Source organism: Anabrus simplex, chromosome X (assembly GCF_040414725.1).
Source record: "Anabrus simplex isolate iqAnaSimp1 chromosome X, ASM4041472v1, whole genome shotgun sequence".
NCBI lineage: Eukaryota > Metazoa > Arthropoda > Insecta > Orthoptera > Tettigoniidae > Anabrus > Anabrus simplex.
In genome coordinates, this window is record NC_090279.1 from 182,065,726 (window position 1) to 182,081,536 (window position 15,811).

The 15,811-nt window shown below is 43.5% G+C and overlaps 1 protein-coding gene across 1 annotated transcript in view; it reads right to left on the minus strand.

Annotated features, from left to right (window-relative positions):
- Window positions 1–15,811, minus strand: part of LOC136886008 (alpha-tocopherol transfer protein-like) — a 67,609-nt gene that overhangs the window by 45,903 nt on the left and 5,895 nt on the right. The window lies entirely within an intron of this gene.

Here is a 15,811-nt window from a genome sequence, read left to right on the forward strand (position 1 = left end):
CACAAACTTGATTGGGATCAACCATTACCTGAAGACTTAGCCGCAGAATGGAAGGTGCTTCAGAACCATTTGATGCACATTGAAAAAATTCAGGTAGAAAGACATGTCTTAGAAGCAGGTGTGTGTTGTAACATTCAAGTGCATGGTTTTTCAGACGCCTCTCAACCAGCATACGGAGCTTGCATCTACCTTCGATCTGTAAATCAGCAGGGGGAAATAAGTGTCAAGTTGTTGTGCTCAAAATCCAGAGTGGCTCCAGTCAAACGAGTTACACTCCCTCGTCTTGAATTGCTTGCAGCCGCATTGCTGGCTCAATTACTTCAAAAATCCATTCCAATTTTAAATCTTGAAGTTAACGAAACTCATTTGTGGACAGTTTCTACCATTGTTTTATCATGGTTGGCTTCTCCTTCATCGCGTTGGAAAACATTTGTAGCCAACAGGGTGGCAGAAATTCAGCAGTTAACTAATGTCAAAGATTGGCATCATGTTTCATCTCATCAAAACCCTGCAGATTTAATTTCTCGAGGAGCTGAACCTCAAGAGTTACAACAGTCCACATTATGGTGGTCAGGTCCATCGTGGTTATCAGCACCTCAGCTCAACCTGCCACAGCCCCTCGTCATCGATGAAAGTTGTCACACCACATTGGAACAGCGAACAGTAGCAACATTACTTGTCACTAAAGGCAATGACATCATCGAAGGATTTTCTTCGCTGACAAAACTACAAAGAGTTCTGGCATATTGCAGCAGATTCATTCACAACTCCAAACAGCCAAACAATAAACGATTGGGACCGTTATCAGTTCAAGAACTTCAGTCATCATTGATGTCATACATTCACATAGCGCAGGCGGAGTCATTCAGTGAAGAAATCAAGGAATCGCAAAAGGAAGGCATTGTATCAAAGAAAGGTCAGCTGAAAAATCTCTGTCCATTTCTACATGATAATATACTTAGAGTTGGTGGTAGATTGAAGAACACGTCGCTCCCATTCTCAACAAAACACCAAATTTTATTACCATCAAAACATCACCTGACGACTCTAATTTTCAAACATGAACACTTACAACAAGCTCATGCAGGACCAGAATTGTTATTAGCAACCCTCCGTCAACGTTATTGGATTCTGAATGGCAGAAATGTAGCCAGACAGCAAGTGCACAAATGCGTAACATGTTACACATTGAAAGGCGTAACTAGTCATCAACTCATGGCTGACTATCCTGAGAGTTCAACCAGCACGTCCATTCAGTGTTTGTGGCATTGATTATGGAGGTCCTATTCTACTTCGCCCAATTAACAAGAGGAGCAATGTCCGTATCAAGGCATACATCGCACTATGTGTTTGCTTCAAGACAAAGGCTGTACATTTGGAAGTAGTCAGCAGTCTTACCACAGATGCCTTCTTAGCCGCACTTCGCCGTTTCATAGCCAGAAGAGGAAAGTCCGTAGATATATACAGTGACAATGCTACTACGTTTATTGGAGCCGATAGAGAATTAAAAGATCTTCACCAATTCATGGCATCACAGCAGCATCAAGAGGAAGTTGTAAGCAATCTGGCAAACAAAGGTATCAACTGGCATTACATTCCACCTCATTCACCTCATTTTGGAGGATTACGGGAAGCTGTCATCAAGTCAGTTAAATATCATTTGCATCGAGTTATTGGAAACTCATCGTTAACATTTGAAGAGCTTAGTACTGTGCTCACACAAACTGAAGCCTGTTTAAGTTCTCGTCCACTTACAGTCCTATCCTCAGATCCGACTGACCCTCAACCCTTAACTCCAGGTCATTTTCTTACTGGAAACAGTTTGAATTCTATTCCTGAATCCAATCTGACACTTATACCCAGCAATAAACTTTCAGCATGGAAATGGTTGCAGCAAATGGTGCAACACTTTTGGACCAGATGGCACAAGGAATACTTAACCCAACTACAAAACAGGCCAAAGTGGGCCTCCCAGCAAACCAGTATACAACTTGGAGCAGTGGTGGTTATCAAAGAGGACAATTTACCCCCGCTTCAGTGGAGACTAGGTGTGGTTGAGGAACTTTACCCAGGTTTCGATGGACTTGTGCGAGCAGTCACCATAAAAACTGCTTATGGAAAATTCAAGAGACCAATAGTGAAGTTGTGTCCCCTTCCCATCGAGTAATTTTTTTTAATGACAATATGATTCCTTGCAGTGTCAGTGAGTTGATTGGTGTATAAAGTTGTATTTGTATTTATGTTGTACAGTCATTTAACAAGATAAACAATTCAAAAACTTTCATTGTGCAGCTATGAACAAAACAATCCATCAACCTGCACACCAGTGTACAGTTCTGTTTCATTTTATATATGTTAATTAGTGATCGAAGTTCATTTAAGTGCAACATTTATTATGTACACTGACTGACAGAGCAAATGCAACACCAAGGAGGAGTGGTTCGAAAGGGATGAAAGTTGGGGAAAAAACAGAGTCGGCACGGAAGAATAATTGATGTTTATTTCAAACCGATATGCAGGTTACACAATGCGCACGGCATCGACTCAGTAGGATGTAGGACCACCGCAAGCGGCGATGCACGCAGAAACACGTCGAGGTACAGAGTCAATAAGAGTGCGGATGGTGTCCTGAGGGATGGTTCTCCATTCTCTGTCAACCATTTGCCACAGTTGGTCGTCCGTACGAGGCTGGGGCAGAGTTTGCAAACGGCGTCCAATGAGATCCCACACGTGTTCGATTGGTGAGAGATCCGGAGAGTACGCTGGCCACGGAAGCATCTGTACACCTCGTAGAGCCTGTTGGGAGATGCGAGCAGTGTGTGGGTGGGCATTATCCTGCTGAAACAGAGCATTGGGCAGCCCCTGAAGGTACGGGAGTGCCACCGGCCACAGCACATGCTGCACGTAGCGGTGGGCATTTAACGTGCCTTGAATACGCACTAGAGGTGACGTGGAATCATACGCAATAGCGCCCCAAACCATGATGCCGCGTTGTCTAGCGGTAGGGCGCTCCACAGTTACTGCCGGATTTGACCTTTCTCCACGCCGACGCCACACTCGTCTGCGGTGACTATCACTGACAGAACAGAAGCGTGACTCATCGGAGAACATGACGTTCCGCCATTCCCTCATCCAAGTCGCTCTAGCCCGGCACCATGCCAGGCGTGCACGTCTATGCTGTGGAGTCAATGGTAGTCTTGTGAGCGGACGCCGGGAGTGCAGGCCTCCTTCAACCAATCGACGGGAAATTGTTCTGGTCGATATTGGAACAGCCAGGGTGTCTTGCACATGCTGAAGAATGGCGGTTGACGTGGCGTGCGGGGCTGCCACCGCTTGGCGGCGGATGCGCCGATCCTCGCGTGCTGACGTCACTCGGGCTGCGCCTGGACCCCTCGCACGTGCCACATGTCCCTGCGCCAACCATCTTCGCCACAGGCGCTGCACCGTGGACACATCCCTATGGGTATCGGCTGCGATTTGACGAAGCGACCAACCTGCCCTTCTCAGCCCGATCACCATACCCCTCGTAAAGTCGTCTGTCTGCTGGAAATGCCTCCGTTGACGGCGGCCTGGCATTCTTAGCTATACACGTGTCCTGTGGCACACGACAACACGTTCTACAATGACTGTCGGCTGAGAAATCACGGTACGAAGTGGGTCATTCGCCAACGCCGTGTCCCATTTATCGTTCGCTACGTGCGCAGCACAGCGGCGCATTTCACATCATGAGCATACCTCAGTGACATCAGTCTACCCTGCAATTGGCATAACGTTCTGACCACTCCTTCTTGGTGTTGCATTTGCTCTGTCAGTCAGTGTATTTGTATTCTGATGACATTTTTGTTTTATGTTATTTTCATTGAAACTGTATTTTGTCTTGATTGAATGCAATCAACAGATGGGAGAATGTTTCGTCCTCTTAGAAAATGTATACAGAGCGCGCTCTTATCCGTGTCTCTATTGAGTGACCAGAATGCATCTGGTTTCCGACAACGAGCAAGGATCATATAAGAGAAATAGATCCGTCACTCCTGTATAATAAAGTTGGCTGAGAAAACAGGTCATGGAAGCTACAGTGGCCACTTTCTCTCTGCCAACATAAGGAAATAAATCCCACGATATTACATCGTAGTAAACACGATGATGATAGTTGTTACTTTGTTAAAATTTTAATTGTGTTAGAGATAATGATTGTATTTCGGTAGGAAAATTGTATCTAAAGCTTCTCTCGTGTCTTTTACTTGAAAAGTAAATTGCAATTACCGTATTTGTATGTTGGCAATACTGTTATAACGCTAACTTGTATCGTTGTTTCACCGTAAATTTACATCTATTAAGTGATAAATGTAACATTGATTACTGAAAATGTTAATGCAATTCATATAAAACCCCAAAACGCCCATACTTGCCTAAATCACGATCTAACATAACCTCATTCTTTCGTTCGTTCTTTGAACCCTTCCCACGACTTTTATGTATGGGAATGGAAAACACGAGAAGGAACGGATGAAAGTAAAACACAGCATAATGCACACAGTTTATATTTTGAATTTACTTATTCCAAACAGCAGGTAAGAAGCACAATCACACACACGTTTACTCGCAAAAGCTACGTAGTTCAATGTGAAGTACGTTCATGATCATAATACTATTTCTTTTTGCACCAAGAACGCGCATAATTATAATTTCACACCATACTCTCAAAAAAACTGGATCAAAAATCTCGTTCAATGCGAAATAATCTCAACAAATTTTCGTCTAACAAGCACTATTACATACCGTACGACCAAGGTCCCTTCGCGCGCAACGATAACGGTGTTGTGTTTTGAATTTGCTGTACCACGCAACTGAATGTGTAATGCCAACCTCTGCCTTCTAAATTAACCCTCTAAAAGAGAATTTTAGTTTTCATTAGTTGGCGGAGATCGATTGGCCCATCTCAGAACTGCTTCGGACGCTCCCTATGAAGTGTCACCCCCCTGGCAACGAGATAAGACATTAAAAACGACAACATGTCGGCGAGACATGTTTTCACGGCCGCATGGCCTCCAACTTAATCATTAGCCATCCAGGCATTTCAGTTTATTGTTTAACGTGTAAATAGTTTCTATGCATTTTGTTAATCATGTACAATTGTAATAAAAGTTTTATTACGTGTAATATTGGTGAATGACTCGGCCCTATGGTCTTATCACGTGCTTAACCAAACTACAGTCCACTACCAGAGTAATCATCGCTGTTTAGTAATACAACATGTGTGCTACAGCAGTCAATTCGTCATTCCAACACCTTACGACATTATACTTTACTACCACCGGGCGAGTTGGCCTTGCGGTTAGGGGCGCGTGACTGTGAGTTTGCATCCCGGAGATAGTGGGTTCGAATCCTACTGTCGGTAGCCCTGAAGATGCGGTTCCGTGGTTTCCCATTTCCACACCAGGCAAATGCTGGGGCTGTACCTTAATTAAGGCCACGGCCACTTCCTTCAAACTCCTAGGCCTTTCCTATCTCATCGTCGCCATAAGACCTATCTGTGTCGGTGCGACGTAAAGCCACTTACAAAAAGAAAATTACTACTGGGGGTCCACAATTAATATGGCAGTGTTCAGCGCAGTACAGCATGGGCTCTAACAATCGTAGGAGTCTGAAAGTTCGTAGATATGCAAGTTTGGGCTGGGAAGACTTGGGAGAAAGTAGACCAGCAGCTCGACTAAGAGGTATGTTCCGAGCTGTCAGTGGAGAGGACATCAGTGGACGAATATGAATGGTGTCTTTAAAAGTAGGAAAGATCACAATATGAAGATAAAGTTGGAATTCAAGAGGAAAAATTGGGGCAAATATTCGTTTATAGCAGGGGAGTTAGGGATTGGAATAACTTACCAAGGGAGATGTTCAATAAATTTCCAATTTCTTTGCAATCATTTAAGAAAAGGCTAGGAAAACAACAGATAGGGAATCTGACACCTGGGCGACTGACCTAAATGCAGATCAATAGTGACTGATTGATTAATTGATAAGCGATGCACTCGCAAATTATGCCACAATAATTATTAGTTCCAAGTCTTGCCACCAAGCGAAGGTATAGCGCTGCAAACATAATATGCAATATTCCGTAACTCTGACGTCAGAATGTTCTTCCGGTGGAATTGCATTGTGTCAGCTTGCGTAACTGTTTGATGTAGTTTTACAAGGTCTTTCATTCTTGGTCCGTTTTTCTTTGATGAGATGACCCCTCGCGGGCCTGTTAGGTGAACAGTGATATCTGCACGTTATAGAGACCTCCTAGTGCAAAACGTGATTCCAGCTTTGCAAGAACGCAACTGTGACCACAACGTTATTTTCATGCAAGGCGGGGAAACTCCACCACATCTCGCTCGCCAGGTGAAAGATTTACTGCGAGAAAACTTCAATAACGACCGCATCATCTCTGAGCATTTTCCAAATGCGGACCTTCAATATCCCCCGACCTAAATCCAGTGGCGGCTCGTGAAAAAATCGTCCTACGTGCTACAAAAAACAAGCTAAATACGCTGTTTTAAATCTGCATATTGCCATGATGAACAACGCATACTTCAAACTTGGTAATAGTAATAATAATAATAATAATAATAATAATAATAATAATAATAATAATAATAATAATAATAATAATAATAATAATAATAATAATACAACTTTTCTCACAATTTATAACTCAGAACAAACAAAAACAACATTAATTTGGAAGCAGATGAATTCTTCGACAACTGTCTACGAGATAAATAATTCATTCGAGAAATATTGTTTTTACTAACCTAATGGCGCAACTTACATCAGTGCAAATAGAATCGTGGGAATATAGATCCCCACTAAGAACACTAATTTAATTTCACTTTATATACACTGCAGTGGATAAATAATTTGATAAATCTCCGTATAAACTTGAGCACTAACACAATGACAGAAAAAACACGCACCAGTAATATAACCGCGAGATTAAAAACCCCACAAAGCAACTGAAAGAGCTGCCAACTGATTCATTGAGACCTCCCCGATTACCAGAGTAAATGTCCGGCTCCATGGCTAAATGGTTAGCGCGCTGGCCTTTGGTCACAGGGATCCCGGGTTCAATTCCCGGCTGGGTCTGGAATTTTAACCATCATTGGGTGTATGTGTGTCTTCATCATCATTTCATCCTCATCACGACTCGCAGGTCGCCTATGGGCGTCAAATCAAAAGACCTGCATCTGGCGAGTCGAACATGTCCTCGGATACTTCCGGCACTAAAAGCCATACGCTATTTCATTTCACCAGAGTAAATTACATTGTAATGCGGGATAACATTTAGGGTCACTCAAAGATTCTTTGACTCACCTACGAAATCCTTATTTTTGACACAAAAGGAAGATGGATATTTTAATAAGCATGTGTGAGATAGATTGCCTCCGCTTACGCTTTACTTTCGAGCCCAGACGATGCTACTCTCTAGTGGCAGACTCGCTTACCACGTTCAACATCACACGGCCGACTTGATGCGTCGCTCTAGCTAGCTAAGGGGCGCAGCGAGGGATCCAGTCGGCCGTGAACATCAAGGTAGCAGGAGACATCGAGTACTTCTACCCCCTTGCGGGAGAGGAAGTAACTATAGACGGGATCAGTGAAAGTTGATCCCGGTTTATGGTATACTCCGCCGGCTAGGGGGAGTGTTGCAAGCTTGGCTGCGCCTGCGTATTGCTTCCTCCAGGCTACAGGCAAGGGCTCACTTCACATGAGCATGAGCCTTGTTCCTCGGGAGAACGGCGCTAGGTGTTCGACAGATCTCGTCCTGATTTGCACAAAACACAAATTCATATCGTACTCAAAACAACGAAAAGGCACCAGGATAATTTTACTGTACATAAATAATATTCCTTAGGCCCCATTCACAATGCAAACGTAACCGTAAACTTAACGACGTAACGTAACCGTTAAATTAACGTAAAATTTGTGGTATTCACAATGGAGGAACGTAACATTAACGTAAAGAGTACACAGCAGCCAATCAAAACACTGCCATGTTATTTAGTACGGAAGTCAGGTTTTGGGCTATCTCGCAGTTTTATAATTCAGTACTTCGTTGGAATCAAACAACGTGGTAGCGGAATCCATATTACTTCAAACATCTATTGCTTTGCTCCTGGGAGCTGTGTAGGCCTACGGTACCTGAAAAAGGCGATGTAAACAACGGTGCAGAAAATGGGTTCATCCCTTGAATCAAAGGTTATCTCAGGGCGATTTCGGTAATCTACTGTAAGAAATGACCCTCATCAGTTCGTGTTGGACATGCGGATGAAACCTGAACTGTTTGCCTTTCTTACGATTTGCGTCCCCTTTTGTAATAAAAAGAAATGTAAGGTCTCCTTTACCGACATCTATGACTCTATCTACCACACCCTGATGAGATGTTTGGATCTATTTGTTTGGATGATATCGTTTTCGTAAAATAGTAGTCCGTCATAATGTTAAGAAATATACAGGGACGCTGTTTTATTTATGACAGGGATATTCTCTCGTCCGTTTGCCAGCGCTGCGAGCTTGTCTCCCGCCATTTATTGTCAGATTTCATTACTACAGGATATTAATTTCCACCAATTATTTTTCGGTACAGCGTATTTGTAATTCTTTTTCCTTCTATCATACATAGCCTATACACAAAGATTATTTTGAAAGAGAATTACAAGTGTTTCGTCGAAAGAAGTCATTATATCGTGCACAACACACAGTGTTTACCTCTGCTCTGATTGGCTGGTTCTTAAAGTTAACGTAAAATTAACCGCAAGAGCTTGGAGTTTGCAATCCCTTAATTTTACGGACTCGCAGTTAAGTTTACGTCGGCGCATTGTGAATGGATCCATTAGAAAAGATGGCCGGTAACTTCTAAGTTAACGTTAATTTTAAGTTTACGTTACGTTACGTTTGCATTGTGAATGGGGCTTTACAGTTCCAAGCTACGTGCTGGAGCCCGGTAGCACGTACTGACCGGCCGCCACTGCCTAAATCCATGTGACTTCTGGTTGTGGGGATATTTGAAGGCTCGTGTCTATCAGGGACATATCCGGTCTCCACACGATCTTGCAACGAGATGTCGCTCTGATTTCATCCGGTATGTTGCGGCCAACTGTGGACCATGCTATGTTACGAATGCAGCATGTTGTTGAGTTGGGAGGCCACTTCTAATAATGTTTGTAACCATCAAAACGTGCCAGGACCACCGTTATCATGTGTTTGATCGTTTCCGACCCTTTTCTGCGAGCCTGCCACTGCTTACAGCGCCATATTTTCGCCTGGTGGCAAGACGTGGAACTAATAAATGGTGTGGTATCATTCGCGGGTGCATTCCTTAGTTAGCATATCTACGAAACTTCAGACTCCTACGATCATTACAGCCCGTGCTGTCCGCGCTCAACATAGTCATTTTAATTGTACACACCCGGTGCTCGTAAAATGTTGTCATAATAAATATGCGTATTCATTTCTTATGGGTTTGCACAATAAATACGAGTCCAATTTCAAACAAATATATTAAAGACTTTTTTTATATTTGTTATATTTGCCTTTATTTGTAGTGGCGAAGTTAGGACTCACGGTCCTCTCTTACACTTAACCACAGTTTTATGAAAACTGATCAAATAAAAGCCTGCGATTAGTGTTGAGAGAAGCTGGATGAAAACCAGTGTGGTTTCAGACCACAGAAGGGCTGTCAGGGTGAGATTTTTAGTACGCACCAGGTAACTGAAAAACGCTAGGAGAGGAAAGGATAGTTATGTTTATGTTTCGTAGATCTAGAGAGGGCATATTGCACGGTACCGAGGGAAAAGATGTTCGCCATACTGGGGGACTACGGAATTAAAGGTAGATTACTAAAAGCAATCAGAGGCATTTATGTTGACAATTAAGTTGCCGTGAGAATTGACGGTAGAATGAGTTCGTGGTTCAAGGTACTTACATGGGTTAAACAAGGCTGTAATCTTTCACATTTGTTCTTCAAAGTTTGGGTCATCTACTGAAAGATATAAAGAGGCAGGGAGGGATTCAGTTATATGGAAATGCTTTTTTTAAATTTTTTATATATTGACAATTTGCTTTACGTTACACCGCCGGCCTGATGGTGTAGGGGTAGCGTGCCTGCCTCGTACCCGGAGGCTCCGGGTTCGATTCCCGGCCAGGTCATGGATTTTTAGCTGGACCTGGGGCTGGTTCAAGGTCCACTCAGCCTACGTGATTACAATTGAGGAGCTATCTGAAGGTGAGATGGCGGCCCCGGTCTAGAAAGCCAAGAATAACGGCCGAGAGGATTCGTCGTGCTGATCACACGGCACCTCGTAATCTGCAGGCCTTTGTGCTGAGCAGCGGTCGCTTGGTAGGCCAAGGCCCTTCAAGCGCTGTAGTGCCATGGGGTTTGGTTTGGTTTTACCGTACACCGACACAGATAGGTCTTATAGCGACGATGGGATAGGAAAGGGCTCGCAGTGGGAAGGAAGCAACCATGGCCGTAATGAAGGTACAGCCCCGAAATTTGCCTGGTGTGAAAATGGGAAAACCATTATCAGGTTTACCGACAGTCGGGTTCGAACCCATTATCTCCCGAATGCAAGCTGTTAGCTATGTGATCCAAACCGGTGGGTGGAAATGCGGTAAGCAGTCTAGCTCATGCCGGCGACTTGGTCTTAATGGCAGATTGTGCCGAAAGCCTGCAGTCTGGTATCTTGGAACTTGAAAATAGGTGCAGTGAGTACGATATGCAGATTAGCCTTCCGAAACTAAATTGATATCGGTACGTAAGAAATCCAAGAGAATTGGATGCCAGGTTAGAAATGCAAAGCTGGAATAGGTAGTTAATTTCAAGTGTTTAGGATGTGTTCTCCCCTAGGATGGTCACGTAATAAGTGAGATGGAATCAAGGTGCAGCAAAGCTAATACAGTGAGCTTGCAGTTGCGATCAACAGTATTCTGTAAGAAGGAAGTCAGTTCCCGAACAAACATCGGTCTGTTTTCAGACCAACTTTGCTTTACGGGAGTGAAAGGTGGGTCGACTCAGGATATGTTATTCATAAGTTAGAAGTAACAGACATGAAAGTAGCGAGAAACAGGTAGGAACAATGGCAGAAGGGTATACGGAATGAGGAGATACAGGCTAAGTTAGGAATGAACTCCACTGATGAAGCCGTAGGCATGGTGGAGTCATGTAAGATGATTGGAGGAGATGTTACCTAGGAGAATAATGGACTAGGTCATGGTGGGTAAGAGAAGTAGAGGGAGACCCAGACGACGTGGTTTAGACTCAACTTCTAACGATTTAAAGATAAGATGTATAGAATTATTCGAGGCCACAGAACTAGTTACAGGTAGAGGATTGTTAGTACATTAACAGAGGTTTGCAGACTGAACGCTTAAGGACATAACAGTCCATAATGAATGTGTATGTATAAAATAGATCCTAAATTATTGTTGAATATTGTATATTGCATCTTACTAAACTGATGTTCAACATGCCTCGTCTGTGAGTAGGAGAGAGCTGCAAGACGGAAGCTGTGTAGTGTGTGTGCTATATCAAAGACTTCCTGTTGTAGTCAGTGAGCTTGCGGAAGTGAAAGGGGACTGTACATGATTTATAGACCTGAGTTCGAAAGGATGATTACCGGTACTGAATTTCTCTGGTAATCATAGCCTTAGATCAGCAATCATACTTCCCTTAAGGAATTTTTTTTTTTTTTGGAAATAACGATGGTATTGCTAGATTCTGTACATTCATTGTTTTTTTGCTATTGGCTTTACGTCGCACCGACACAGATAGGTCTTATGGCGACGATGGGACAGGGATGGGCTAGGAGTGGGAAGGAAGCGGACGTGGCCTTAATTAAGGTACAGCCCCAGCATTTGCCTGGTGTGAAAATGGGAAATCACGGAAAACCATCTTCAGGGCTGCCGACAATGGGGTTCGAACCCATTATCTCCCGAATACTGGATACTGGCCGCAGCTATGGAGCTCGGTCTGTACATTCATGACTGTAGTCAGTTATGTGAAGCAGTGCCGGATTACCCATTAGGGAGAGTAGACTGCCATGGGTACGCGCTGCTAGCAGATCAAATTTAGACCCTATATAGTAAATTATGCCTAAAGCCTCCTTGGCTCAGGCGGCAGCGCGTCGGCCTCTCACCGTTGGATTCCGTGGTTCAAATCCCGGTCTCACAATGGGAGATGTCCGGCTCCATGGCTAAATGGTTAGCGTGCTTGCCTTTGGTCACAGGGGTCCCGCGTTCGATTCCCGGTAGGGTCGGGAATTCTAACCATAATTGGTTAATTCCCCTGACACGGGGACTGAGTGTATGTGCCGTCTTCATCATCATTTCAATTCAATTCAATTCAATTCAATTCAATTCAATTCAATTCAATTCAATTCAATTCAATTCAATTCCAGCAACACTCTCCAATATCATTTCATTTCATCTGTCAGCCATTAATCATCGCCCCAGAGGAGTGGGGGAGACTTCGGCAGCTGGCACAATTCCTATCCTCGCCGCTAGATGGGGCCTTCATTCCAGGTAGCCCATGGGAGTCAAATCAAAAGACCTATACCAGGCCTCTCCGGAGACCACATGCCATTATTATTATTATTATTATTATTATTATTATTATTATTATTATTATTATTATTATTATTATTACCATGTGAGATTTGTGCTGGTCAAAGCGGAGGTGGAATAGGTTTTTCTCCGGGTACTCCGGTTTTCCCCTGTCATCTTTCATTATCAAACTGAAGACCCCACCCTACCTATATAATGCATTTAAATCTATGGAGTCAGTACATAACAGGGATAATAGGTTTACAAAAACTACCCTTCAAATTCCCCTTCATCGTACCACTAAATTTAACAAATCTTTTGTTTGCACTGCATCCCGTATCTTCAATGTCTTTAATCTTCACCGTTTCGCAAATGACAGGAACTGCACCCAACTAAAGCAGTCCTTAACATCTATCTTCCTGGAGGAGTACGCAAGGGGCTGAGATCAGGTATTCTTGTGTCTAATAATAAGAAATATGTATTATTTCTAAGAAAATTATTTCTGTTTTTTATATTCCTGAGATTCTTGTAGCCTAAAATATTAAAAAATCGAATGATATACTTTATTACTTCTTATATGATTTATCTTTTAATTTTATTGGAATTGGTATCTGTATTTTAATTTTTAAGTTTTGTGTTTAATTTAATATTTTAATATTATAAAATGTAGTTAGTATATTCATAAACTTGTATTATGTTGTAAGTAGACGCTACATAAAGGGGCTTTTCAGCCTCAGTGGCATGTATATCATCACTATCAATAAATTCAATTCATTTCATTTCAATTCAATTCAGTTCAATTCAATTCAATTCAATTCAATTCATTTCAATTCAATTCATTTCAATTCAATTGAATTCCAGCAACACTCTCCAGTATCATTTCATTTCATCTGTCAGCCATTAATCATCACCCCAGAGGAGTGGGGGAGACTTCGGCAGCTGGCACAATTCCTATCCTCGCCGCTAGATGGCGCCTTCATTCATTCCATTCCTGACCCGGTCCAATGACTGGAAACAGGCTGTGGGTTTTCATTTCTATTATAATTAAATAGAAGTACGGTGTGATTATACAATTAAAAATTATTTATTTTTTGATTACACACTAAGAAACTAACAGACACTAAAGAGACTGCCAGACTGGAACACGGGGCGAGTTGGCCGTGCTGTTAGGGCCGCGCAGTTGTGAGCTTGTATCTGGGAGATAGTGGGTTCGAGCCCCACTGTCGGCAGCCCTGGAGATGGTTTTCGTGGTTTCCCATTTTCATACCAAGCAAATGCTGGGGATGTAGGCCTACCATAATTAAGGGCACGACCGCTACGAATGTGCGTAGCAAGTGGGTGAATCCTACCTCATTGTTCATGACCTCGACAGGCTACCCCTGCTACCCCTGCTACCCTTCCTCTAAGTACATTCAAAGTCTCCACTATTTGCTGTGGCGCTATACAAATCGGTTAGCCGCGACGAACGTATTGTTGTGCTTATTTCCGCTAATAATTTTGTTAAAATGGAAAGGATTAGCTGATAAGACAACAGACCTTGTAGATATCAATTGTACTTTTATTGGCCTCCTGCCCTTCACTTTCCCTACTCTTGCCACTTTGTCGATATCCACCTCACTGCATTTTATTTTCATTTTGTTTTGAATAATGTCCACTACTTTATATATAATGTCTATCTTCGATTCTGACCCCTCTTCTTGCACTCCATATGTGAAAAGGCATTTCTTCATCCTCTCCTGGCTTGAGCCCACCATCTCTCTCTTCAATATCACCACTTCCTCTTCAAGACTTGTTACTTTTTCTCCTAATCCTTGAATCTCTTTCGCAAGTGTGCCTGTCTTGGTCTCCTCCTCTGCCTTAATCCTTTCACCAAATCTCTGAGTTCCTCTTGTGCCTTGCTCAATTCCTCTAGCTTCTCCATTACCTTTTACGTATTGTTTCTCTCCTTCATCACCTCCCGAATTCTCTCTATATCTTCCTAATTCAGGTTGCCGTTCGGGCCGGGGTTCAATTCAACCCCCGTCCCTCTGTTATCAACAGCACCGCTATCACCGCCACCACCAGAATTATCTCTCCAAACTTCCCCTTTCCACCATTACTTGCCGTCTTCTCCGTAGTTAACTTCCACCTCCTCTGCCAACTCCCGATAGCCGGCCGTCCGGTATTGTTCCACTCCCATGTCTCGCCGCACTCTCCCCTGTGGGTGGGGGCGGTAGAATAACACCCACGGTATCCCCTGCCTGTCGTAAGAGGCGACTAAAAGGAGCCCCAGGGGCTCTGAAATTTGGAGCGTGGGTTGGCGACCACGGGGCCCTCAGCTGAGTCCTGGCATTGCTTCCACTTACTTGTGCCAGGCTCCTCACTTTCGTCTATCCTATCCGATCTCCCTTGGTCAACTCTTGTTCTTTTCCGACCCCGACGCTATTAGGTTTGCGAGGGCTAGGGAGTCTTTCATTTTCACGCCCTTCGTGGCCCTTGTCTTCCTCTGGCCGATACCTTCATTTTTCGAAGTGTCGGATCCCTTCCATTTTTTCCCTCTGATTAGTGGTAAATAGAGGATGGTTGCCTAGCTGTACTTCCTCTTAAAACAATAATCATCACCACCACCACCATCTCGCCTCACTCCTCTCTCCAGACATCTGCACTTGTCGCGAGCTGATATAAGACTGAACAGACCTTGTACAAATTGCTTTCCTTAATAATTCCTAGTTTCATCCGGCTAAAATGGAATGTTTTCTGCAAAAGTGGGTTGGGGTGACTGCCACCCCTCGCTCCTCCCCTTCCTCCCGTAATCACCGCTAGTGGCCATCTGTAAACGGCTGCTAATTTCAGATGGCAACCAGCCATAAGACAAAGCGTGCACGGTTGCTAGGTAACACTGTCTGGTCGGCCATCAATACCTTACATCACTGCCTGCACGGTTGTTATGGTTACAACTTCCGTCACAAATTTTGTCGCGCTTTACGTTCGGATGTTCCCGAGCGTAAGACATATTTCTCAAAATGAACTACGAAGGGCCAGAGATAGCCAGGAAGCGAGTACGTTACGACAAAGCGCTGACTAGCAGAGGCATGTCATGTCTACCTACGTTCGACAAAAATATGTCATCATGCGTCCCATCAATGATGGATAGAACTTCTAGTTATGATGAAAAAAGGAGTGATGTGTCTTCTGGAGAAAGTTAGCTTTGAGGAAGCAGCTGAAGTTGTGTCATATCAGAGAATTTCTT